The 27,750-nt window shown below is 41.4% G+C and overlaps 1 protein-coding gene across 1 annotated transcript in view; it reads left to right on the top strand.

Moving 5' to 3' along the window:
- PELI2 (pellino E3 ubiquitin protein ligase family member 2) overlaps nucleotides 1-27,750 on the top strand; it is a 205,064-nt gene that overhangs the window by 15,797 nt on the left and 161,517 nt on the right. The gene's annotated exons all lie outside the window — the stretch shown is intronic.

Here is a 27,750-nt window from a genome sequence, read left to right as displayed (position 1 = left end):
GGCAACCCACTCCAGTGTTCTTGCCTGGAGAATTTCATGGACGAGGAGCCTGGTGGGCTACAGTCCAGACACGACTGAGTGACTAACACTAACTTCTGACTGTGTTCATAGAACTTTCTTTCTCCTCTTTTCTCAGTTGCTTTCACACACATGGTTCTCTCTGCTTGCTGCATCCTGCTCACCTGCTAAGATTGAGCTCAGCTGTTATCTCCAGCAAGATGCCCTTCCTGACTCCTCCTCCCTTTTCCTGCAGGCTAGAGCAGTTACTTCTCGAGAGCTCTCTGCGCCTTGTAAACGTCCTTCCTTATGGATCCTGGACAGGGGAGGGCTGGGGTCTCCCTTTCCTGCGCTCTGTCCCAGCGCGGTGCTACAGCCTGGCACTTGGTGGACAGTCAGGGGTATGGCTGAGAAAGTGTGGCTCTGAAAATGTGAGCTTTTACTGTGGATGGTCTCTTCCCCCATTTCTTCGCTCCCTGATCCGGCTTTTAAGAATGATTATTTACTTTTCAGTAGGTATTTCATGCATTTATGTTTCTTTAATTAGCTTCCTAAAAGTATTCTCCTGTTTGGATCTTCCAAGGTAAATTGAAGAGTTCTTCAGTACATGAACATGGTGAACACTCATTAGCAATTGTTTAGCCCTGAAATGATGGTGGATTTAAAATTTTCCTTTTACACTTAAAGATAAGGGGTTAAAGTGACTGAGTACAGAGATGTGGTCTGAAGCTGACAGGAATTTCAGCTTTCAGCTTTAAATGTAGTATGAAAAATCTCCTGAGAAAAGTCAACCAGATCTAAACACATTTCGATGGTGATAAATCTTTTTTTTTTTTTTTTTACTTAAAATTAGTTGCTCTGGTTTCTTATCTTTCCACTCTGAAGTCACAGATAAATATTCTTTCCATTATTTCTTTACTGATATTTATCACAGATGATTTTTGTGTTTGCATGCTGGTTGGGTTTGTGTATTTTCTCACTCTTTATCGCCTCCATTCCAACTTCTTTCTTTTGATTTTTAGAGAGCTTTATACTTACAACATATGTATAGTGTTTGCTGTTCAGCCAATTTCCCAATGTGTTCTTTTTTCATGTCCCTACAAACATCCTTGCTGTTTGTTGACTTTTCCTCCATTCTGCCACGTTGAGTACAGCTCGTTATATATTTGAAGCAGGACACCTGGGGTGCTCTGGAAATCAACTTGAGTTTATTTTTTCATTCCTTTTCTTTGTTTATTTAAAAAAAATCATTATCATGAGGAACCAGCAATCTTGTCATTAAACTCTGTTTCTTTTGCTGGGGAGAGTTGTGTATAGCAGGGGGTACAAGCCATCTTTCTTCCCTGGTTTTCTTTTATTCTGCCCCCATCCCGCTCCAGTTTCCCACCCTGCCTGCCGTTTAGAAGTTAGAATTCTCCAATGAATATTTGTCTCCTTTCTCCGCTCCAACTCCAGTTCTTAGCAGGACCATAATAGATAATGAAATGTCTAAAATTCAGGTTATTCATGAGATTTATAACAAATAAAAAGGGAAATGCGGTGATATCTTTTAAAAATTACCTACCCGTTGGAGAGTAGCGTGGCAGTATACATTATTATTATTATCTGTATTAAGAACCTTCTTTGTGGTACCTCTGCAACCCCTAAGCTGTATTCTAAGTATCAAACGTACACAAGCCTGGCTCTGTGAGCAGTGTGCTGACTCATGACTTACCAGCAAGGAGAAAGGAAATGGTCTGCTACTCAGTGTGTGCACAGATCTTTGGCAGTAAGCTGCAGTCCGTATGATTTGTGAATTGTGGTTCTGTAAAGTGGCTTAATGAATTTGTTCATTTAGTTTTGATTGGGTTAGAACAAGAGACTGTATTATGGTATTTGGCTGATTATTTTTGCCTTGTTGATTTTCTTTCTGGTGTATTATTTGGCACCTGCTCTCAATAAAACTATGATCTAAAAATTGCACGTGTTTTCTCAGAATGAGAAATGATGTTTACAGATGGTAGCTCGGTGGTTTTTGGTGAAATGCTGGTTGATGAGTCAGTTTATTACTGAAGATCTGTCTCAAGTGCAGTTTCTCCAAGAGTTGACATTTTTGGCTGTTATAAATATATTAGCTATACATGGTGACTATTATTAAGTTGAAAACAGCCTTTTTTTTCTGATAGGATATATTTCAAAAGCTGGAACTCTTGTCATTCCTGTACCAGAAGTAACTGGGTTAAAAAACGACTAACAATATGCTGCATTTTCTGCTTATTAAGTAACTTTAACCACGTAACCTCAGTCTTATACAGCACAGAGCTCAATGAAATAGAATGCTTCAGGAGTGGCATACTTAAGGATCACTGAAGTTTTACATTAACTGATGATTAAGCAGAAGTCCCTGTAGAGGAAGTTTTTAAAAAGTGATATCTAAATGACGTGTATAACATAGTCGTTTCTGTTGTACAACAGGATGATTTGATATTTGTATATATTATGAAATGATCACTGTGGTAAATCTAGTTCACGTTCATCACTATACATAGTTACATGTTTTTTCTTGTGGTAAGGATATTTCAGATTTGTAGAAGATGAAAAAAACCACTCCAGTTCATGATGATGCTATTCCAAATCCAATATGAGTCTGCTTAAATCTGTCTTTGATGAGTTAGGCTTGCCTTGTTGATCCTTCTTAACATTAGCAATCATTGGATATACTATAAATTTAAAAGGTAGAAAACTGGAACTCGAGGGAATCCTCTGCAGTGCTTCTCAAACATTTTGTAAGTTAGATTTTTAAAATAAAAATAATGTTAAAGGTAACTGAGCTCTCTGTAAGACCTGACTGTAGGGACGGCATTTCTGTTGGCCAAGGGCTTCACTGGTGCCCTTCAGTTCAGTTCAGTTGCTCAGTCGTGTCCGACTCTCCGCGACCCCATGAATCACAGCACGCCAGGCCTCCCTGTCCATCACCAACTCCCGGAGTTCACTCAAATTTGAGTCATTCTGCATATTTGGGTTGGCAAGCCACTCCAGTACTCTTGCCTGGAGAATCCCATGGATGGAGGAGCCTGGCAGGCTGCAGTCCATGGGGTCGCTAAGGGTCGGACACGACTGAGCGACTTCACTTTCACTTTTCACTTTCACACATTGGAGAAGGAAATGGCAACCCACTCCAGTGTTCTTGCCTGGAGAATCCCAGGGACAGGGGAGCCTAGTGGGCTTCCGTCTATGGGGTCACACAGAGTCGGACACGACTGAAGTGACTTAGCAGCAGCAGCAGCAGCAGCAGCAGCATCTCCCAGGAGGTGGGGTGGGGTGTTGAGGTCCTCAGCTTCTTTGGTCAGAACCCTTAGGTTCTGGATTTAGATCATGTGGCAACAAAATAAACACATTTGCTTCTGTAGAGCATATAATTTAGAAGCATCGCTGCAAAATTGCTGGATTATATTTTTAACCTTTTAAACTGGTGGTTTCACGTAATCTGTTGGGTTGTTGAAGATGAGATTAAATATGGGTTTCAACTGAGGAGGACTGGGACTAGAAAGGAAAGCTCGAGATATCACATGTCACAGATCATTCTCCAGGGCTGTTCAGTTAGAGGGATGCCTTTTGTTGAAACAAGAATAAAAATAATAATTGAGTACTCCAGCTCACCGACCTTGGTGATTGTGACATCCTCTGATGTAATTTATTGAGTGCCAAGTGTTTTTAATTGATGGCTAAAGCATGGAATTTGTATGGGATGCCTGCCAGTGGTCTCACTCTGAAGTTGAATGCCTGTCTTTCTTCTGCTCTTTTTCTCTTCACTTTCCTCCCCTCCTCCCTCTCTTTTCATAGGTGTGCGCTCTGAGATCATTCCTTTCGAGGGAGACCTTGGCAGTTTGCCTTTGGCAACTTCCTCTAGGAGTCTCCTGTGAAGAGCCCGCCAGCGTAGTTAGTCTGTGTTCCAGCTCCCCCTTGAAAAGCCGTTTTGTGCTTCCCTACCCTGTGAATGAAGGTGACGATGGTTTTGTGGGGCTGGTCCTACATCTGCTGGGAAGATTTGGTTGGGTGATAACAAAGTGAATTTCCCCCACCCAGTGAAAACTAATTTTCATCTACTACTTACTGCAGGGGAGATGCGGGCGTCAAGTTTACAGCCAGGAGCCTAAGATGGGGTCTGTAACCTCTTCCAGAAGGTGATTTATGGCTTTCATTAGCCTAAGAATCCCACCGTAACGTTTCTTTCCTTGGGAGAGGCTGTTGACTATGCATAATAAGATGGTTTCCTCAAATGAAATTTGAGAAATTTCTTTTCAGTCATTGGACTGAATAATAAGAGAAAAAAGAGCAGTTTGAGCTGTGTAACAAGTAATTGCTTTGTATCTGGATTAATGTGGAGGAAAAGAATGAAAACCTAAGCTGCCTGAAGCTTAGGGAACCATTGGCTCCTGTTCTGTGGCCAAGATAGGACCCTTTTCCCCAGGCCCCCTGTCTCCTTGTCACCTCCAGAATATTGTGATCTGAGTGTGTTAGGGTTGATTCTTCTGCTGAAGATGCTGTACACGTGTAGAAAAGATGGTTTTGTGCTTGTTTACCTTCCCGGGGTATTTAGCAGGATTGTTTGTGTGTGAAAAACCGCTACGCACCTTCCTGTGTAATCTTTACCATCAGTTGTTTAAAAATCACGGTTGTCCGGGTGATCAGATTTGAGGCTGGTGGTTTGGATTTAAGATTTAAAAACTGTTTCGAGTTTAAGTTGCCAAGATGCTTTATTTAGGGAAGTAAACACAGATTCATCTTTGCAGAAGAGTTCAGAAACCTGTTAGAGGGATGATTGGATTACTCTTGTAGCAATGTTATGCGATTGCAGACATTTCAGTTTGAAGTGAGGGCCAGCTGATCTGCTCTGGGCTGCAGTTCCTCTCTGACCATCACTTCCTTACCTCTCTGGATTCTGGGGTGGGAGGGCCAGGATGTCTGCTTCCCTGGGGCAGTATCCGCTGGGGGAGGGTGCTCCCTGAGCTCTGCTCTCTGCTCTCAAGGCTTCCCATGGATATGGCCTGCCCCTCTCACCCAGCAGCCCGTGTCTGTTCTGTGCTCATCAGAGCATCACAATGCTCAGAAAATTGCTTTCTCCATGAACTGGCTGTTTTTGTTTAGAGTAGTCATTTTTCATGAGTAGGTAAAAGTAAGTTCAGGAGCGTTCTTTGAAAATTGTACATGTAGTTAGCGGAAGGTTTTACACAAAGCATCTTCTGTTCAGAGTTTTAGTTCTGCCGTGGAATTAGCAAAGCATCTTTCAGAATTTGAGCTTATCTTTTCTTTGAAATTCCTTATAACTTTTAAATCAAATCAAAGTACAGGTGGTTCTGAGGGTTTTTTGTTTTTTGTTTTGTCTTTCAAAGACTGAAAAATATCCAGGAATTATTATTTGTCTACAGAAAAAGAAATGGCAACTATTTTACAGAAATATTGTGTATTAGTATATTTACAAATTTGAATTTGTAAAGCTCTGGCTTTAGAAACTTTGTAAAATGATCTATTTGGCACATTTAAGAAAAAGTGGAGTCTTATTGTCAGAGATGTGTAAACAATGACGAAGTATTAAAGTTGTAAAAATTTGATCCATCAAGTTAAAACAGTGTTCGTTTTATTCCTAACTGTACTTGATTTGTGGCATAAAGAAAAGATAATGGTGAGCGAATTGTTTTCAGTATCTTGTCAATCTAGTGATGTCTGTTGTACATGCTCAAAACTTGTTTGAAGTCTCAACAGCATGATTATGGAAATACTCAGTTCATGTTGAAACAATTATTTCTCCTGTGTTGTTGGTGTGTTTGTTTTCTCAGGTGCCTTTTCCCAGCCTGGCTTTCTCTTCTTTCCTGCTGACAAAATTGATAAACATGTAGGGAGGCTGTGGGAAAGAATGGGGGTTACAAGGGATTCAAGCAGGTCTGGCTGACGGGAGCTAGGGGGATTTTCAGGATGTAGGCAACACAGTTGCAGGGACAGCTGGGTGGAGGTGGACTCATTGGATAAGCCACAGAATCCTTAATTACCTAACTGTTGGCCTGGCTTCTCAGATACCCTGCATCATAGGGCATAACCTACCCAATCCTTGGCCTCGGTGTGGTGCTGGCCGGGGGAGGGGCAGAGAGCGAGGCTGAACAGAGTGGGATTGAAAAATACTGGGTTTTCTCTGTATTTGGTGGTTTCAAGATTTAGTTGTCTTAGACTGGTTATGAAACTGTAATGAAAACTAGTGGTCTGTGTTCTGTGTATGCAGTTGCTTATTTACTAAGCAGAGTTTAAGCAGAGTAAACTGTGGCTACAGTCCACGGGGTCGCAAAGAGTCGGACACGACTGAGCGACTGAACAGAACAGAACAGAAACTGTAGTTTGTGGTTTATTGCTGTATTATCGTTTCTTGAGCCAATTCCTTTTTCCTGCTCTCTTCCTCCTCTTCCCATTGTTTGCTTTCCTTTCCTTTGGGTTCCTTTGTATTTTGGTCTGTGTTTTAAACCTTAGATTGACTTTTGAGTCAAGTGCCCAAGGGCCTTTTTCACTTATGCCTGTTTTGGGGTTTCTGCTTGCCTTGTTGTTGTGGTTCTTCCATGTTGCAAGTTTGTTTGTTTGTTTTTTTTTCAAAGTTTCTAAAAATATAATTCTGGTAACCAGGGAGACTCCCCTAGCACAGATGAAAAACAGAAAAACTGGGGCCAGGAGAAGCCCTGACAATAATCACATCACACACTCCTCCCATTTGGTTAGCCAGCTTTCTAGTTGGTAAATCAAGCTCCTGTCTTTGGAGAGGGTGGTGCCCAGCAGCTTCCCTATTAAAAAGGAGAGGTGGGATTTTAGTATTTGAAGCTTGTTATTGGTGAGGCATGTCACTGCTGCTTAAATTTGCTTTCGTCAGAAATGAGTAATTGTCTGAAAAAGAATCTTTTCTTCCTCCCCACTTCTCTCATTTCTTCCTTATTGAAATCTTAGTGCACATCTGTGAAACAAAGATGCAGCCCTGTTGATTATGACCGAGTCGTGTTGTTCAGAGCAGGTGTCTCTTCCACCTATAGATCTAAGTTGATTGTACTTGTATCTGAAAAGTTTGTAATTTTACAGAACTGATGCATCTTTCCCATTAATATCTTTAGGATTTGTAAAGAATAGGTAATAACAACCTCTTCCCCCCAAATAAAAACAAACAAACTCTTTCCAATCCTGGGTACCTATTTTAAATGATTTAAAATGGTGCTGCTGCTGCTGCTGCCACTAAGTCACTTCGGTCGTGTCTGACTCTGTGCGACCCCATAGACAGCAGCCCACCAAGGCTCCGCCATCCCTGGGATTCTCCAGGCAAGAACGCTGGAGTATGTTGCCATTTCCTTCTCCAATGCATGAAAGTGAAAAGTGAAAGTGAATTCGATCAGTTGTGTCCAACTCTTCGCGACCCCATGGTACTAGTGATTGCTTAAAATGAATCATTTGAATATATTCTTGTTCAGTTCAGTCGCTCAGTCATGACCAACTCTTTGCGACCCCATGAATCACAGCACGCCAGGCCTCCCTGTCCATCACCAACTCCTGGAGTTCAATCAAACTCATGTCCATTGAGTCGGTGATGCCATCCAGCCATCTCATTCTCTGTCGTCCCCTTCTCCTCCCGCCCCCAATCCCTCCCAGCATTAGAGTCTTTTCCAGTGAGTCAACTCTTTGCATGAGGTGTCCAAAGTATTGGAGTTTCAGCTTTAGCATCAGTCCTTCCAATGAACACCCAGGATTGATCTCCTTTAAAATGGACTGGTTGGATCTCCTTGCAGTCCAAGGGACTCTCAAGAGTTTTCTCTAGCACCACAGTTTAGGTGCAAATTAATCGAACTTTTTTAAAGTAGCAAAAGCCAGAGTCAGTGCAACAGTAATGGATCCTTAATTTGTACTTTACTTTTATGGTGAAGTCTAAAAAGAAAAGGACATTAATTTTAAGCCAATCTTTAAAAATTACTCTTTCTTTGGGAAGAAGTTACTTTTGAAAGTTTATGGGTAAAGGCTGCTACTTTAAAGGGTTATATACAGAGGCCTCAGCAAGATCCCAACCTTCTTTGTTGTTGTTCTGTCGCTAAATCATGTCTGCCTCTTTGTGACCCCGTGAACTGCAGGACACCAGGCTTCCCTATCCTTCACCATCTCCCGGAGTCTGCTCAAACTCATGTCCGTTGAGTCAGTGATATCATCCAACCATCTCTTCCTCTGTTGTCCCCTTCTCCTCCTGTCTTCAATCTTTCCCAGCATCAGGGTCTTTTCCAATGAGTCTGCTCTTTTCATCAGGTGGCCCAAATATTGGAGCTTCAGCCTTATTCCTTCCAATGAATATTCAGGGTTGATTTCCTTTAGGATTGATTGGTTTGATCTCCGTGCAGTCCAAGGGACTCTCAAGCGTCTTCTCCAGCACAGCAGTTCAAAAGCATCAATTCTTCGGTGCTCAGTCTTCATAGTCCAACTCTCGCATCTGTACATGACTACTGGAAAAACCAGTATAGCTTTGGCTATATGGACCTTTGTCAGCGAAGTGATGTCTGTGCTTTTTAATATGCTGTCTAGGTTGGTCATAACTTTTTTTCCAAGAAGCAAATGTCTTTTAATTTCATGGCTGAAGTCGCAGTCCGCAGTGATTTTGGATTCCAAGAAAGTAAAGTCTGTCATTGTTTTTCATTTTTTCCCCTATTTGCCATGAAGTGATGGGACTGGGTACCATGATCTTAAGTTTTTTGAATGTTGGGTTTTAAGCCAGCTTTTTCACTCTCCTCTTTCACTTTGATCAAGAGGCTCTTTAGTTCCTCTTTGCTTTCTGCCTTAAGGGTGGTGTCATCTGTATATCTGAGGTTGTTGATATTTCTCTTGGCAATCTTGATTCCAGCTTGGAATTCATTCAGCCCAGCGTTTCCCATGATGTACTCTGCATATAACGTAAATAAGTAGGGTGGCAATATACAGCCTTGACGTACTCCTTACCCATTTGGAACCAGTCTGTTGTTCCATGTCCAGTACTGACTGTAGCTTCTTGACTTGCATACAGATTTCTCAGGAGGCAGGCCAGGTGATCTGATATTTCGCTGTCTTTAAGAATTTTCCAGTTTGTTGTGATCCACACAGTAAAAGACTTTTAGCGTAGTCAGTGAAGCAGAAGTAGATGTTTTTTCCTGGAACTCTCTTGCTTTTTCTATGTTCCAATGGATGTTGGGAATTTGATCTCTGGTTCCTTTGCCTTTTCTAAATCTAGCTTATACATCTGGAAGTTCTCAGTTCACGTACTTCAAAAAATCTAGCTTGAAGGATTTTGAGCATTACCTTGCTAGCATGTGAAATGAGCGCACAATTGTGTGGTAGTTTGAACATTCTTTAGCTTTGCCCTTCTTTGATATTGAAATGAAAACTGACCTTTTCCAGTCCTGTGGCCACTGCTGAGTTTTCCATATTTACTGGCATATTGAGTGCAGCACTTTAACGGCATCATCTTTTAGGATTTGAAATAGCTCATCTGGAATTCTATCACCTTTACTAGCTTTGTTCGTAGTGATGCTTCCTAAAGCCCACTTCACACTGCCGGATGCCAAGGACAAAGGAGAAGCCAGCCCTCTTTAGGAGGGTCTTTGTCAAGCCCTCCCCATGGAATGAACAGGAAAAGAGAATGTTGAAGGCTTAAAATTAGTTTTAGTTTTTAACTTTATGCCGAGGACTCAGTGTTTTCAGTTTGAAATTTTGGTTCAACCGTAAGACAGGGGAAAATTGATGATATGCACATGCTAGAGCTGATAGGGTCTGTGGACGAGTTAGGGGCTGACTTTTCAGGAGATGCTGGTTTTTCCACGGGCGAAGGAGGAAGGCCAGTAGAATGTGCAGATGCAGGGAGCTTGGAAGATTGCTGGCCAGAGCTTGTGGAAGCTGACACAGCAGCTGAGTGTTTATTTCTATCCTCATTACTCTTGTAGTTTGTCAGGTTGTCCTGTCACCCAAAGAGAGTGTTCATTCAGTAATAAAAGAACAGTAGTCTTGTCTGGTTGGTTGGAACCCAAGAGGCTGGCGGCAAAGCTTGGACTGTTAGGCTGTGATGGCCCGTGCCTAGTTCTGAATTGTTTCCTTGTAAACCTGGAGTTCCCATGGATGAAGTAAAAGTATAATTTTTTTTTATTTTGTTTTCTTTTAGTTTTGAGATAGAGTTAGTTGGCGTGCAGCACTGTGTATGCTTAAGGTGTCTAGCATAGTCCCTTGACTTATATTCCTTGCAAAATGATTACTACAGTGAGTTTAGTTACCATCCATCAAGTTTGTATAAAAGTGTAACTTGTTTTAATCAATTTAAGACAAAGTGATGTGATTCAAAAACTAAAATGTTTAACACTCCTCAGGTGTTGTTATGTCTCCTGTGTGTCTAGATCTGGAAAATTAAATGCAACATAAATGTTGTTAGACCAGAATCTTGCATGAACCTTCAGGACCCTTGCCTCGGGAGCTTCTGTGGAGGACAGACTGGCAAACACACACCTACTCCTCTTTTGTCTGCTAAGATTTTTCTGCGGTGGAATTTGTCTCCCAGCTCTTAGGAGGTGATTTGTTTCATGGGCCATATTCATGGATTTGAGGTATTTTATTACAAGGAAAGGGCCTTGTAGCATTGTACAAAGGCACGGGCTTAAACAAATGAGCGATGTATTGTTTGCAGCCATTCAGTGCAGTATCAGCGTGTTCTGATCTTTTCCAGTTCTAGAGAGTTCTTTCATGAACAGTGATCTCTAATTTACTGCAACTTGAACCCGCCCATCCCTTTTTAGTGACCTTTGAAATAAAACGTAGCTGTGAGCCCATGAGCAGAATTTCATATACTGACAGTGATCTCTGTTCAGCCTTTTACGTTGTTGCTCATCCTCTTAAACTCAAGTTTTCTTGAAGTAAATATGTTATCCATTAAAAATCTGTTAAAAAATCTGTGGTATAAAATTGGGACATGCCGCATCTTGAATGTGTTAGCCTCTGATGGGTCTTTGTGTCCCCACTGAGCTGAGACCCTGTGGGGCTCACACTTGGAATCTGTTCCACTGACCAGTGACTGTTCTCCAGTGCTCACAGCCGAGTGTCAGAATTAGGGACTTTGTGCTTAGAAGTGAGAGCTTTTCCGCTAACTCTTGGAGTCTGTTTCATTTACAGCCATTTCTTCCCAAATGTGAAAAGGAAATCATTTCCGGTCCTGTCATTTCCCTGAATGCTATTCTTGGAAGAAAGGGTTACTAGAGGAAATCTCAAGGTTACTAGAAATCTGCAGTCCCAGCAGTGGCAAATTGACATAACTTCTCATTTCTTTTTCTTTTTAACAAATAATTGCCTTTTCTTAAGGAAGCTGTTACGTGTTTGTCATTGAAGATATGGAAAATACAGAAACGTATGAAGAGGGAAATCAAGTGCTCACAGGTCCCAGCACGGGAGGAGACAGCTGCTGCTGTGTCCCCTGGCCATCCCCAGGTTCCACCCACTCCTCTGCCCAGCACATTCAGCACGTGCAGAACCAACTAGAATCGGATCCTGTCCCAGGTCTGCCTACACTTCTCAGGGGCTCCCAAGGCCCTGGCGGTCTGGCTCATGCTTTTGTGTTCTCCTTTCCTCCCGCCTCAGTCTCTGACACAGCACTTGTGTCCTTTATAGACCGTCTTTATGGACCACTTCCTGTTTTGTATTTTATATTTGTTTATTTGGGTTTGGTCTGTCTCTCACAGTGGAATGTGAGCTCTGTGAAGCACGAGGGCCATGTCACCGTAGTATCCCTAGGGCTGGAATATTGTAGGGGCTTAGAAATTTATGCTGCAATGAGTGAAGGAATGAATATACACAATTATATACACGTTTGTCCTTTACAAAATTCTGTCCCCCCATATTAGTAGTTTCTTTTCATTTTAAGTGAAGAGCATGAGATTACAATGGCATATTTTTTTAAAGGCACTAAATATTAGTATTTTTAGTAAAAAAATAGGAGTCTTTCTATTTAAAATTAAAAAGATCCAGACTACTGCACTATGTTTAAAACTTAAAAAAAAAAAATTAGGCTGGATTTAGATCTCTTTTTTTAACCTGTACTTCTTTTTTTTCTTTTTCTTTTGAATAATTTTAATCTTACATAAAAATCACAAAAAATAGCACAGAATTCGTGAATACTCTGCCCCACTTCCTCTAATGTTTATAAGTTTTTCTAACCATGGAGCAACAATTAAGATCAGGAAATCAACACTGGTACAGTACTAGAACCTAAACTACCAGTGCTATGGACGCGCATTTCACTCGATGGTCCCCTGCTGCCTATTTTCCCTGGATCCGGGACCCAGTCCAGGATCTCACATTGCATTCGCTGTCCTATCTCCTTAGTCTCCTCCAATCTGCGACAGTTCGTCAGTGTTTCATGACCGTGACTCTATCCTGGTCAGCTGTTTGTAGATTGTCTCTCAGTGTGGGTTGGTCTAATGCGTTCTCCTGAGTAGATGGAGGCTAAGCAGTTTTGTCAAGAAGTAACATGCTCTACTCAGGATAGCCTGTCAGGAGTATGTGAAGGTGAAGCATTTGGCTAAGGTGATAGCTGTATGATTTTTCCTCTGTACTGAAACTGTTTTTCCTTTGAATCAGTATCTTGGGGGGAGACACTTTGAAACTGATTTTCGTGTTTTCTGTAAACATCCCGCATCCGTCTTGCCTGTAGCAATTGGCACTGGAATATCTGCCTGGTGGCGATTTTGTGTTTTCTTCATTCTGCTTACATTTATTAATCGGAATTCTTCTGTGAAGAAGAGTTATCCCTTCTTCTTTTATGTGTTTATTATTCATATCAAGATGAAGTTATGGATATTGTATTTTATGGGTTATCTGTAAAAGTATTACTGTTCATTTTATTGCTCCAGTTGTTCCATCTCCACTGGGAGCTCCTTTGGGTTGTCTTCCTTGTCCTTTTGTCATATACCCCAACCTTTGTCAAATACGTCTTTGTTTTCTGGCACCACAAGATGTTTCAGGCTTATCTTGCATTTTTCCTGCCCCAGCCCTGGAATTAACCATTTTTCCAAGGAGCCTTGGTTCCTTTTATTGGAGAATGATGTTTCGAAACCAAGGTCTTGGTGTTGAGCTCATTGCTATTGAGGTATTACTGGTTCTTTGCTCTCAGTGGACAGAGCTAGGAAAACACACACACACACACACATTTATGTATGTGCTATGTCACATGTCTGACTCCGTGCCACCCTGTGGACTGTAGCCCACCAGGCTCCTCTGTCCATGGCATTCTCCAGGCAAGAATACTGGAGTGGGTTGCCTTGCCCCCCTCCAGGGGATGTTCTGACCTAGGGATCGAACTTGGGTCTCCTGCATTGGTAGGCGGTTTCTTTACCACTAGAAAAGAACTCTGTAGTTCATATATGAACTTGGGAAGCTCATATATGTGTGTGTGTGTGTGTATGCACACTAACGTGTGCTTCCATGTACATCTATATTTTTTCTGTATCTTTGTATCTGTAAAAATATGCTTATTAAGAGCCATTGGTCTATTACTGATCCCTCTCATTCCAGTCCAACATCACACATTTCATTCTAGCCTTCTCTCTTATTTCTAAGGCAAGGAGAAACCTGATTCTCATGATCTATAGTGTATTTAGTTTTTCGTTCAGTCCTATTGTATCATTGAGGTTTCAGCTAGAGAAACAGAACTATTAGAAGATATATTAGAAGATTTATTGCAAGGAATTGTCTTACGTGATTGTGTGGGCTGGCTCGGCAAGGCTGAAATCATAGAGCAGGCCATTAGAAAGGGCAGAATGCGACTCTTGGATGTGAGCTGAAGCTGTGTCCACAGGTGGGATTTTTTAAATTAATTTTTTAGTTAATTAATTTTAATTGGAAGATAATTACTTTACAGTATTGTGATGGTTTTTGCCATACCTCAACATGAATCAGCCATAGGTATACATGTGTCCCTCCCATCCTGACCCCCGCTTCCCAGCTCCCTCCCCACTCTATCCCTCTATGTTGTCACAGAGTACCAGCTTGCATGCCCTGCCCATGTATTGAACTTGCACTGGTCATCTATTTTACATATGATCATGTATATGTTTCAATGCCATTTTCTCAAATTATCCCACCCTCTCCTCCTCCTACTGAGTCCAAAAGTCTGTTCTTTATGTCACAAGCGAGATTTCTAAGGAAGCCGTAGCTTTGCTGTTAAGGCCTTTGAACTCATTGACTCAGTCCCATGCAGATTATCTGGGATAACCATAATCACCTGGTTATGGGCTTTAATTGCATTTACAAAATACCTTCACAGCAACTCCTAGGTTAGTATTTTATTGAATAGGTGGAAACTGTAGTCTAACCACATTGGCTTATGATACTGACCATCACACCTTGCATGTGAATGAAATGGTGACAGAATTGCCCACGCATAACTCTATGAGAAGCAGATATGGTAGTGCAGTTTGGTTTTTAAGCACTCTGTTTTCGGTGTAAAATTTTTAGACACACTGGTAAATACAGAATGACATTTGTCATAATCTCCAAGTACCCCTGCTGTTTGTCATCTTGTTTATTGTTTGTCTTCCTCACTGAACCCCTATTAATTTTTGCCCTGTACCCCCAAGACTGGGTCTGGTGCCCTGGACAGTGACTGGCTGTTGAATGAGCGCAATGAGTAAGACCACCCACATCCTAATACTTCTTTCCCGCCAACTTTCTCCTCTCCCAGGGTTCAAGAGAAAATAGTGAAATGGTTTGGAAGGGGATTAAAAAGAGACTAAAAGATGGGTGTCAGGTTAATAAATTCTGGTTTCCAGGGAAATGTTTTACAGGTGTTTTCTGCATTGGGTTAATAGTGGAATAGTTCACTAAAAGGCAGAAGTCCATCCTGTCCCTCCCTTCTCCTCCCACTCCTACCCCCACTCCTACAACTGCTCGGTTTTCTGTCTTTGAGAAAAGAATGACTTCCATGGTTTAAAGCTTCAGAATAGATTAGCTGAGGTCATTACCAGACAGCAGCAATTCACATTTTTGCTCCTTAGGAGTAGTAGCATAATGTAGACTGTCATTTATTGAACCATATTTTATGAGTATTTCTCCTATGCTGTGCATTTGGGCTACAGAGAGGAAAAGATGTGGACTCTGCTATAACGTATATATATTTCAGTGCACTGTTTCTAATTTCAGTAATGCATAGTTCTATTTCAAAGGAAAAAAACGTATCTTGCATCCTCAGTGTTGACTTATTTTTGTAATGATGTTACTTAGGTATGTACAACCACATTACTAGGAATGAACACATTATGCTTATATCTCTTTTACCACTAGAAACCAAAGCCAATTTGCAAGTCATGTAAATCCAAATTAACTGAAATTAATGTGACAGATGATGTTGTTTTGCTAAATCAAAAGCAAAAATGTCTGTATCAGACATTTTTGATACAAAATTTTGCATTGACTCGTGAGGGTTGAAGTTTCAATGCTTCTATTTCTCAGTCCCCTTTGGGGACTGAAGCCTTTGTTCTTGTTCAGTGCAGTGTAATTTCACTGGGCCTTCTCTTGACCCAGATGCTTCATCGGCATAGTAGGTCTGCCTCCACTGGTTTCTTGTTAGAGCTAGATGATGAAAATGGCATCATCTCGATTCTAAATGCAGAACAAACTGGGCCACTGAAAAAGAAGACAGAACATAGGCTTCTTGATATATTATAGAGCACCCAAGAGTACATCCGTGAATCCTGCCTGGAGAAACATTTGTTCAAGATAGAGAGATGTGCAGACATAGTTCCCCCGTGAACCCAGTGCTGTGCTGGAGTTACACGTAAGGTGCGTTGGGATGGTAGGCAAAAATGTTAGCGTTTGCAGGGGAAGCTTGAAGGATGAGGAGGAGTTGGAGAGCTAATAGCACATAGAAGGTTGCGGGGCCTTGTAATGGGGAGTTCAGTAGTGTTGTTGGAGTATACGTACCACAAAGGAGAACTTTTGCAGTTGACGGTTGCATTCTAACATAGTCCCATTGTGCAGTTCTGGTGTTTACATGCTGACAGATAAATTTTGCTTGTGTTATAACATTCATCTTAGAGTCTTCAAATTTTTTTTTTCTGTTGACAAGCAGTCTGTTTTTCTTTTTTACAGCTTTACTGATATATAATTTATATACCCTTCCATTTACCTGTTTCAGCATGTAGTTCAGTAATTTATATATTCATTTATGCATTCATCACCCCCGTGCAGTTTTAGAACACTTTCATTAGCCCACAGTGTTCCCTCTTGCCAGTCTGTAGTGAATTCCTGTTCTCACCCTTGGCTGTAAACAACCACTGATCTGCTTTCTGTCCCTATAATTTTGCCTTTTCTAGTGATATCATCGGATCATACCGTATGTAGTCTTTATGTCTGGCTTGCTTCATTCATCATGTTTGTGAACTTCATCCATGTCGTAGCATGTGTCAGCACATCATTCCTTCTGATGACCACATGATATCCCATTATGTGGATGTACCACATCGTGTTTGTTCATTCACCAGCTGATGGTCAGACCCCCTGGACTGTTTCCAGTTTTGAGCCATTGTGAATAATGCTGTTGTAGTCATTGGCTGCTGGCAAGTCTTTGTATGGACATAATGTTTTAGTTTTTGGGTGGTTGTAGAATTACTGGGTCTCACGATAGGTGTCTCATGCTTAACCTTTTAAGAAACTGCCAAACTTTTCTAAAGACAGTATACCATCTCACTGAGTGTACAGTCTTATTGGCAACACGTCATTTTGTATCTGGGGCAGAGGGAAGGAGACGAGATCACAGTCACTGTCGTGGGCTGGGTTACCTCTTTGACTCCCACGTGATGTCCTGGATTCCTACACCAGCGCCAAATTGCACAGGATGGCATGCTGATGGTGTTGCTTTCTTTTTTTCTTTTATTGGAGTATAATTGCTTTACAGTGTTGTATTCATTTCTGCTGTACAACAAAGTGAATCAGCTGTGTGTGTGCATATATTGTCTCCCTCTTAGGCCTCCCTCCCTCCGCCACCCCACCCCTCTGGGTCATCACAGAGCACCGAGCTGAGCTCCCTGTGCTGTACAGCAGCCTCCCGCTAGTATTTGTTTTACACACGGAATTGTATATGAGCCTGGTAGGCTACAGTCCATGGGGTCGCTACTAGTCGGACACGACTGAGCAACTTCACTTTCACTTTTCACTTTCACGCATTGGAGAAGGAAATGACAACCCACTCCAGTGTTCTTGCCTGGAGAATCCCAGGGACGGCGGAGCCTGGTGGGCTGCCGTCTGTGGGGTCGCACAGAGTCGGACACAACTGAAGTGACTTAGCAGCAGCAGCAGCAGTTCTGCGTTCCCAATTCGTCCCTCCCACTCTTTCCATGCCATAACCACTTTCTGTTTGATGTTAATTACTTTTTCTCTTTATGAACTCTGGTTTTATGAACTATTTGTCAGACACTGGAATCTGCAAAAATACCCCAGTAGTAATCTCCAACTGGATTAAAGCAATACCCTCATAGCTGTCTTATCCTTTGATAAACTACTCTGGCCCAGCCTTTAGGAAGTAAGGGAAAACCCAGGAATGTTATAGGAGGATGAACAAGTATTTTTAAGTGTGTGGTTTGGGTGTGTGTTGAGAAGGAACGCTGGAGTATCCTTAATGTCATTACCCATGCGGTATATTGACCACAGTGTCTTTACTCTGGCATTGTCTCTGGATCAGATCTGGTACAAGACTGAATATTCTGTTTGTAACTAGCCCAGGGACAGACTGGTTGAGGTTTAAAGTGTCAAGAGCATCAGGTGGGAAGTACAGATGATGTCATACCTTTTGGTCATGATGGAAGTCCAGCGTCCAGATCACTGTCCCTTCAGTCTGCCTCCTTTCCTGAATCCTGTGTAATTGGCACTGCGGGCTGTGCAAACCTTATCTGGAAGTCAGCCTAGATCCTTCTTTCACGTCTCACATCACGGTGTTTTAAACATTTTCTTCCTTACATCCCACCTGCCTCCTCTTTCCCATCCCTGCCATGTCTGTTGCCTCCTGATTCTTTTTCACCTTCTCCCCCATTCTAGTTCGCCCTTCACTGATCTACTGGAGAGGTCTGTTATCAATGGAAAGCGATTTGTGTGACCCTGTTAGGGTTTGTGTAAAAACGTGTGTGTGCATGTGTGCTTGACTACAGGATAAAGTGTAAACTCTGTGTGGGGTAGAGACCCTGACACGGGCAGCCTGCCCTCCTAGGCTACCTCCAGTCTGAGTGCACCGCTTGCAGCCTCTTGCCCCTCTCCTGGAGCTTCCAGCCTCTGCAGGTCCTGCTCTGGTGTCTGGGAGACCCTGTCCTTCCCCACCCATGTCCATTTGTGACACATAACTTCAGCCTTCTGTGAGTTAGCATAGGTGCCCAGGCTGCCTGAAACCTTCCCAGATGCCATACTCTGCCCTCTGGTCTCTTGCCTTGCAGGGCTTTTCAGAGACCCTTCTGTTTATTTGATCTTGTCCCAGAGTACTGTCACCCTTTGCTGCTCTGTCCCTCTCTGGGCTGTGTAACCCCTGGTGGAAATGCTTTTCTTATAGGTTTGTGACCTTGGTGTCTAGTGCAGCGCGTGGTACCAAGTGTGCACTCAGTAAGGATTTGCAGGTGAGAGAGCCGAGGGGTCTGGGTGGTGGGAGCAGCAGCTGCTCGGTCTCTGCATCTTCATGCAGCTTTAGATCCAAACCCACCTGCTGTTGAAAGGACTTCGTGAGATGTGCTTCCTCTTCATACTGTTTCAGTAACGAGCACCCGCACGCTCAGAAAATGGAAACTTGTATTTTACCCAGATCCTTTATCTAGGGCTTAAGCCTTCTTGTCTAGCCTTAGTATATCCGGATCCTTCTGTGAAAGTAAACAAAACATATAAGCCAGAATTGTAATAATTCATAGCAGTGAAACGAGAGTTGGGAAGTTAGATGCCAAGATGTGTGAACTTATTAGATAGGCTTTAAACCGTGTATATCCCCAAGTATTGAAAAGTGAGGGCTTTGTATACAATGCGCCTTTTCCTGTTTAACTTTCACTTTATGCACAGTTATGCTTTATTTTGGTTATATATTTTGGATGCAGCAGTTCATTCTTTATCCCTTTTTATATCTACAACTTGCCCAGTGTAATGTCACATGGAATTACACTTTATAAAACAGCGCCTGCCTGCAGGAGCTTGAGCTGTCTGTGAGGACAGTGCTGTGAGGAAGGACATGGAAAGAGAATACATCACCAAGTATTTGGTTTCAATGGTTCCAGTTTCCTTGGAGGTGGGAGCCCACCTTTTACATTAAAAAAAAAAAAAACTATATTACAGTTATGAAGAATCTTTTTAAGTAATTCTACTAAATTAATTTTTACCTGATCCTCAGGAGGCGCAGGAGACACGGGTACAATCCCTGGGTCGAGAAGATCCCCTGGAGGAGGGCATGGCAACCCACTCCAGTATTCTTGCCTGGAGAATCTCATGGACAGAAGAACCTGGTGGGCTACAGTCCATGGGGTTGCAAAGAGTTGGATGCAACTGAACACACACACAAACACACATATCTTTCAGAGGATAATGCATATATTTTGTGTTTTACTTTTATTATTTTTAAGGGAGATTTAATGCCCTTTTTGTTCAGAGCATACATTTTTTTCCTGCCTTCTTCCTTTTTTGGTGATGGGTTGGGGAGAGACTTAATAGCTCCTGCTTTCCTATAAGTTTCTGTGCTGGCCCCAGTGACATTGTGGACAAGATTGATGGCTTTTTCTAGAATCCATGGCATAGACATTACCAATATTGTTGAGAAGAAATTTTAATAACTTAGACTTCTATAGTTATGCTCGTTACTTTCCTTCTCAAGGCAAGTGTAAGAATAAATAAGGTAAAGTGCTTTGATCTCCTCAAAAGCAAAACAGTTTGAGAAGGAATTATAATGGGGATTATGTCCCTGGCAAAAAAAGCACTGTGTAACTGTCAAGTGTGTCTGGTGGTTAACATTAAGATTCAGTGTTGACTGCCAAAATGCCAACTTGAGGGAAACCATTTCTCCACAGGTATCCAAAGTAAAGAAACTCACTTGAGCAGAGTTTAAGAATCAAGATATATTTTAATAAATGCCGTACATGTTGATTGATCCAATATAACCTTGTCATTGATTCCATTATCTATTTCTCTTATGTTTAGTTTTTTTTTTTTTTCTTTTACCATTTTGGTAAATACTTTGAGTAGTCACAAAATTTTTTTAGGTTAGCCTGTAGATCTGACATAGTACTTAGTGGTGCAGTATTTATTAATGAATTTTTGGAGTAGATACTGAACATAAATAAGTGTTTAAATATCTGTTTACATGTATTTTGAACTGTTTATAATACTTGGAAAAGACCTTCAGTTCAGTTCAGTCGCTCAGTCGTGTCCGACTCTTTGTGACCCCATGAACCACAGTACGCCAGGCCTCCCTGTCCATCACCAACTCCCGGAGTTCACTCAAACTCATGTCCATCGAGTCGGTGATGCCATCCAACCATCTCATTCTCTGTCGTCTCCATCTCCTACCCCCAATCCCTCCCAGCATCAGACTCTTTTCCAGTGAGTCAACTCTTTGCATGAGGTGGCCTAAGTATTGGAGTTTCAGCTTTAGCATCAGTCCTTCCAGTGAACACCTAGGATTGATCTCTTTTAGAATGGACTGGTTGGATCTCCTTGCAGTCCAAGGGACTCTCAAGAGTCTTCTCCAACACCACAGTTCAAAAGCAGCAATTCTTCGGCAATCACCTTTCTTCACAGTCCAACTCTCACATCCATACATGATCACAGGAAAAACCATAGCCTTGACTAGATGGACCTTTGTTGGCAAAGTAATGTCTCTGCTTTTTAATATGCTATCTAGGCTGGTCATAACTTTCCTTCCAAGGAGTAAGTGTCTTTTAATTTCATGGCTGCAGTCAGCATCTGCAGTGATTTTGGAGTCCCAAAAAATATAGTCTGACACTGTTTCCACTGTTTCCCCATCTATTTCCCATGAAGTGATGGGACCAGATGCCATGATCTTTGTTTTCTGAATGTTGAGCTTCAAGCCAACCTTTTCACTCTCCTCTTTCACTTTCATCAAGAGGCCTTTGAGTTCCTCTTCACTTTCTGCCATAAGGGTGGTGTCATCTGCATATCTGAGGTTATTGATATTTCTCCTGGCAATCTTGATTCCAGCTTGTGCTTCTTCCAGCTCAGCGTTCCTCATGATGTACTCTGCATAGAAGTTAAATAAGTAGAGTGACAATATACAACCCTGACGTACTCCTTTTCCTATTCGGAACCAGTCTGTTGTTCCATGTTCAGTTCTAACTGTAGCTTCCTGACCTGCATACAGGTTTCTCAAGAGGCAGGTCAGGTGGTCTGGTATTCCCATCTCGTTCAGAATTTTCCACAGTTTATTGTGATCCACACAGTCAAAGGCTTTGGCATAGTCAATGAAGCAGAAATAGATGTTTTTCTGGAAAAGACCTTAGAATCTCTTATTTCTACAATTATAAATATTTGAAAGCCTAGCTGGTAGAAAAGGGAGACATTTAGTTGTGTTGCTTCAGACCTGACATGGAGAACTTGATAAAGAAACCAAATGTAATGTAGAGAAGACTTGTATGGGCCCCAGCACAAGCTGGCTGCCCCATGGCTCTGTCCCAGTAGTGGGCGGCTGAGTGGCAGTCTGTCTCAGGCACAGAAGAGTTGGCTGTTGGTGGCAGTGGGAAGGCTAGACCAAGGTTTCTTCAACCCTCAGTTTTGTGACCCCATGGACTGCAGCACGCCAGGCTTCCCTGTCCATCACCAACTCCTGAACTTACTCAAACTCATGTCCATCGAGTCGGTGATGCCATCCAGCCATCTCATCTTCTGTCGTCCGCTTCTCCTCCCACCTTCAATCTTTCCCAGCATCAGGGTCTTTTCCAGTGAATCAGTTCTTCACAGCAGGTGGCCAACGTATTGGAGTTTCAGCTTCAGCATCAGTCCTTCTAATGAATATTCGCAACTGATTTCCTTTAGGATGGACTGGTTGGATCTCCTTGCAGTCCAAGGGACTCTCAAGAGTCTTCTCCAACACCACAGTTCAAAAGCATCAATTCTTCAACCCTCGATCCTGAGAAATCTGATAGAACTTTACAGATAAGACTGAATTCTTAGGGAGATTAAATGATTTGCCTTTTGGAGGTTGAGAACTTGAGGAAGCAAGACCTTCAAGCACCTTTGTCATGTTTACAGCCAGAGCTTAGGAAAAAAAAAAAGTGAAAATGAGATTGAGGATAAATTGAGTGTGTGTTGCTGACCAGTGTCTGGCAGTGACATCTGCCCGCATCCACCCATGGTACCCTGTGTTACTCTGAAGCATCGTTGTTCACTCTAGGATCTATTAGGGGTTTAATGCCACATAGCTGTTGCATATAGAGTCCCTCCTGCTTCTCCCTGTCCCCGTCCCCTTCTCCCATCCATCTGGTGAATTTTTTTAATCATTCTATTTGTTTTTACTTATTTTTCTGAGTTAAATTTTTTTAAATTTTTATTGGAGTATAGTTGCTTTACAATGTTGTGTTAGAGAAGAAAACTGTGGAATGATGCACAGATGGGAAGTAAAAATTCATCCAATTAATCAGCTATAAGTATGCATAGTATGTATAATATTATAGTATGCTTCTCCCCTGTGACCTCTCTCTTGACCCCTGTGTCTCTTTTGCCCTTACTTGACTGACCCAGGCTTCCCTGGTAGCTCAGCTGATAAAGAATCCGCCTGCAATGCAGGTGACCCTGGTTCAATTCCTGGATCAGAAAGTGATAGGCTACCCATTCCAGTATTCTTGGACTTCCCTGGTGGCTCAGATGGTAAAGAATCCACCTGCAATGCGGGAGACGTGGGTTCAGTCCCTGGGTCGGGAAGATCCCCTGGAGAAGGGAATGGCTACAAACCCTGCAGTGTTCTGGCCCGGAGAATTCCATGGACAGAGGGGCCTGGCAGGCTACAGTCCATGTGGTCGAAAAGAGTCAGACACGACTGAGCGCCTTTCACTCAGTTCACTGACTGGCAGGTGCTCCATTCTTGGTGCTCCCTTTGGACTTTAACCAGATCCACTTCAGAACAACACTGTGTTGTAGTGGTGTATGTTTCCCAGGGGACTGAACTTGCTAACCATGAACTTGATAATGCCTCAACCACTGGAACGTACCTGTTCTGCTGGGACTTAATCAGTGTTTGGGTTTTCAGTCCAGCTCTGTAATTGTCAACTGGTTGCTTCATGGTGCCTCAATTTATCATCTATTGAGTGAGGATATTAATGGCAGCTCCCTCCACTCACTGCCATATAGGTTTGTTAAAAAGATAAAGGAGTTAATATGTGTGTTTAGAATAGTGTCAAGTAAGCATTTAATAAAGTTGTAGTTATTATCTGAACCAAAACTGAGAACCAAGTTATTAAGAAATGTGTTACTAAGTTTCGTTTTTAAAGAAAACAAAGCATTTTCTCTTTTTTTGCTGGTGATGTTCTTTTATTTTTTTAATTTGAGTACAGATTGCATGGCTGATTTTATTGTACAAATTCATACAGATAAGTGCACTTTTTTGTATGCATATTATACTTCAAAAGTGTTTTTAAAAATACTACCAAATCCACTCAAGAGATACTAGTAAAACCTGTTTCAAAGATAACTGATACCATAAAAAGACCCTGAAAATTGAATCTACTTTTAAAGAAAGGAATTACAATTTATAGTTAACCCAGAGAAACTCTGAAACAAAATTATGGCTTTTTAAATATTTAGGTATAATTTCAACTGTACATTAATTTCTAGGTTAAATGAAGAACCAAGTTTTCAAGCATTTCACTTTTCTTACACCTTTATATTAGACATTTTATACTTTTTATAACATGGTCAATTTTGCCAACAAAAATGAGGTTCAGTTCAGTTCAGTCGCTCAGTCTTGTCCGACTCCTTGCGACCCCATGAATCACAGCACGCCAGGCCTCCCTGTCCATCACCAACTCCCGGAGTTCACTCAAACTCATGTCCATCGAGTCGGTGATGCCATCCAGCCATCTCATTCTCTGTCGTCCCCGTCTCCTCCCACCCCCAATCCCTCCCAGCATCAGAGTCTTTTCCAGTGAGTCAACTCGTCGCATGAGGTGGCCAAAGTATTGGAGCTTCGGCTTTAGCATCAGGCCTTCCAGTGAACACCCAGGACTGATCTCCTTTAGAATGGACTGGTTGGATCTCCTTGCAGTCCAAGGGACTCCCAAGAGTCTTCTCCAGCACCACAGTTCAAAATGAGGTTAAGTTTCTCTTAATAAAGATACTCCCAAAATACACCTAAATAAGAGCTGAATTGTAGTAGATGTTCCCACACTCATGAAAAAGCCTAGCATGGAGCAGTCCATCGTTGCTGCAGTCCACAGGGTCCTTCAAAAACCCATCTCCATTCATGTTATTACTCTCAGGGAGCTGGTCTCACACGGTACAAGGGTCCTGTCTCCCATCTGTATTCCAGACCTCAGGGAAGAGAAAAGTCAGAAGTGCTCTTAGCCTGAAGGAGAGGAGCCAGAAGTTGCCTATATCATTTATGGTCCTGTTCTTGTGTCCCAGACAGTCACATGACCACACTTACCTGCAGGGGAAACTGAGAGGGTTTCCCCCAGTTGGACTGGTTGGAGTCCCAGCTCTGCCACTGAATGGCTGTGAGACTTTGGGGAAGTTGCTTCACCTCTCTGTGCCTATTTTCTTGTTTTTAAGATGGAGGTAAGTGAAGCACCTGAAAAGTGAAATTTAGTCACTCAGTCATGTCCGACTCTTTGCGACCCCGTGGACTGTAGCCTGCCAGGCTCCTCTGTTCACGGAATTCACCAGGCAAGAATAATGGAGTGGTTTGCCATTTCCTTCTCCAAAGTGAAGCACGTACCGTGCTCCAATTAACTCAAAGCATGGAGTTACCATGAGGATTCCATTAAGTTAATTAATACATAGGAATCATTCAGGACAGCGCCTGGCACAAAGGAAGCATTATATATGTGTCAGTGACTATGATTATTTTACCAATAGATAGAAAGGAATTTGATTATTGGGGAACAGTGAACAGTCTCTTCCATGAGAGGACAACCAGAGACTGAGCTCCCAGCCTGCCTCATTAGCTGAGGTTTCTGGGTGGCTGCAACTTTGTTATAATCACTGCGGGTTCCAGGAACTTCTATACTCCTGTCTTGCATAGGTCTTGTTTAGACCTCCCTTGGGTCAGTTCGAGAAAGGTTTACGAGCTGTGTTTACGGCTTTGACCTCTTGGTTTCTCATTTCTAGCTCTTCTTTCACTGTGGCTTGTCATTAATATACCAAGGAAGTAAATTAAAGGAAACATTCTATTTACAACTATATTAGTTTATAACATTGATTCTTCATTATAGTAGTAGTAAAAAGATGATTGTAAGGTGAAGTCCATTTCCAGTTAGTGTTAATCAGAAAATGTGTATGAATGGGAAATGGAATTGCAATATGCAATCCAGTTGTTTCTAACTTCTGCTTTTTTCCCCAAGACATTATCCCCTGTGTTTGTAGTAACAATGGCCTGCATGATGTAAGTGCATACTTCCCTTCGCAGTTCCCAAACTTGACTGCTTGGTCCAGGAAATTGTTGGCTCTGCATGTGCCATGAGAGTGGGATGTTAGACCAAGTCGGTGGGAAATACTGTGTGCCATGTCTTCCGCTTGGTGATTCATGGGACATATTAGCATATTATGGATGTGAACAGATAAATCTGCTTAATTTTCTTTAATTCGCTTGACAGACTGACTTCAAAATGAATTTTTTGGTTTATTGATTTGAGTAGTGATGCTATAACTATTTCTGGTGAACAGGATTCTATATGTACTGCCTTGGACAGTATGAAAAATCCCAGTCTGCCTCCCAAGTTTAATGGCTGCTGTTTGTATGAGTTGCCTGCAGTTCCTGATCTTAACTGCATTCGAGTCAAGGTGTGAACATAAGGCCTAATACCCTATTCATCTGGAGGGAAACCACCAGAAAGACATGGAAGTTGAACATTGCCTGATTAGTGGTGCTGAGAATTCTCTTCTTTTAGGAATTAATCTCTTTTTTTAGGTAACAGGAATTTCAGGCTTAAATTTTTCAACAGTCTCTGTCTTTAGACCCTAGAAATCATTTTCCTACTCTAATGATAAATTACAGGGGTTAGAAGTTTGACTAGGATTGTACATAAAATAAATAAGTATATCTGTGTCAAGAATATCAATAGTAGAAATGGAAAACTTGGGAATCTTTACAGGTTTTGAAAGTTCAAGAATGATAGGTGCAAAGAGGTTTTTATAGAGTAACAGCATTCACAGCTGTGAAAAAACAAGTTCTCCTGGGTGCCTGAGAAAATCTGTGCATGAGTGGTCTTTTCAGTGTGGCCATTTAACAATTTAGACACATTATGGCCTTCTTTTGAATATAAATTTAAATCTTCTGGTCCTCAGGGTTGATTTTATTTCTAGGTCTTGTTTCAAATCTAAATTGATTAATACTGTACTCTTAGAAGTCCACCTTTATTTAATGAAATATATACTTTTAAAACATTTAATTCATTTGAAAAATACACTCAACATAGATTTTTTTAAAAGATACTGAAAATATAAGGACTAAATCATATCATAATTTCTGACAATAATCACTTAATATTTTAGTGTGTTTATTTCAGTCTTCCTTATTAAGTATTTTGAACATGTTAGAGATGATATCATATGCATATTTTTTTATTCTCTGGTTTTCAAAATCCTTTTTCATTGCTATTAAGAATTTGCAGTAAATATAATTTCATCATATAGAATTATAATTATCAACTTAATCCATTATTATTGAACATTTAGGTTATTTACAGTCTTTTGCCATTGTAAATAATGATGTAGTTAACATTTTTGTGCATAAAACTCTACTTGTATTTCAAAACTGTGTTGTGAGGATCAGTTCAGTTCAGTTCAGTTGCTAGTCGTGTCCGACACTCTGTGACCCCATGAATCGCAGCACGCCAGGCCTTCCTGTCCATCACCAATTCCTTCAAATTAGAATTACTAGGTCAAAGAACATAAGTACAGTTATTAAGGCTGTTGATATATATTACTAATTATTTTACAGTGAGGTTGTGCCAATTCAGAGTCTTAGCACTGATATACTTTAGTTCTGTGTCATTTCAACAGTTTGATAATTTTATTGGCAAATAACGATCTTGCTTTAATTTTATTTTCTGATTACTGATGAGATTGAACATTAAAAAGAAATGTCTATTAGCCATTGTTTCTTCTTTGTGAGTTTTCTATTCATATTCTTTGCTTATTTTTCTGTAGTATATCTATGAGGATGTCTGTTTTACCTTTTACTTGTAGCAGCGTTTACATATTAATGTTATTAAGCTTTTTCATATTATTACCAGTGGTTTTTCTAGTTTTGTTGGACATATAATTTTAGAGTTCTTGATAAGCAAAAGTTTCACATTTTTATATATTTAAATGTACCAATATTTATGTTTGTAGGTTTGTTTCTTTTTAACTGCGTTTATGTTTAAAACGTTATTATTGACTTAAGTAGGGCTTTCCAGGTGGCGCTACTGGGGAAGAATCCACCTACCAGTGCAGGAGACGCAAGAGATGCCAGTGTGACCCCCGGGTCGGGAAGATGCCCTGGAGTAGGAAATGGTGCCCCGCTGCAGTATTCTTGCCTGGAGA

Source organism: Moschus berezovskii, chromosome 9 (assembly GCF_049115385.1).
Source record: "Moschus berezovskii isolate FMDL1 chromosome 9, NW_MosBer_1.0, whole genome shotgun sequence".
In the NCBI taxonomy this organism is placed as follows: Eukaryota; Metazoa; Chordata; class Mammalia; order Artiodactyla; family Moschidae; genus Moschus; species Moschus berezovskii.
This window is presented reverse-complemented; position numbering and strand designations above follow the sequence as displayed.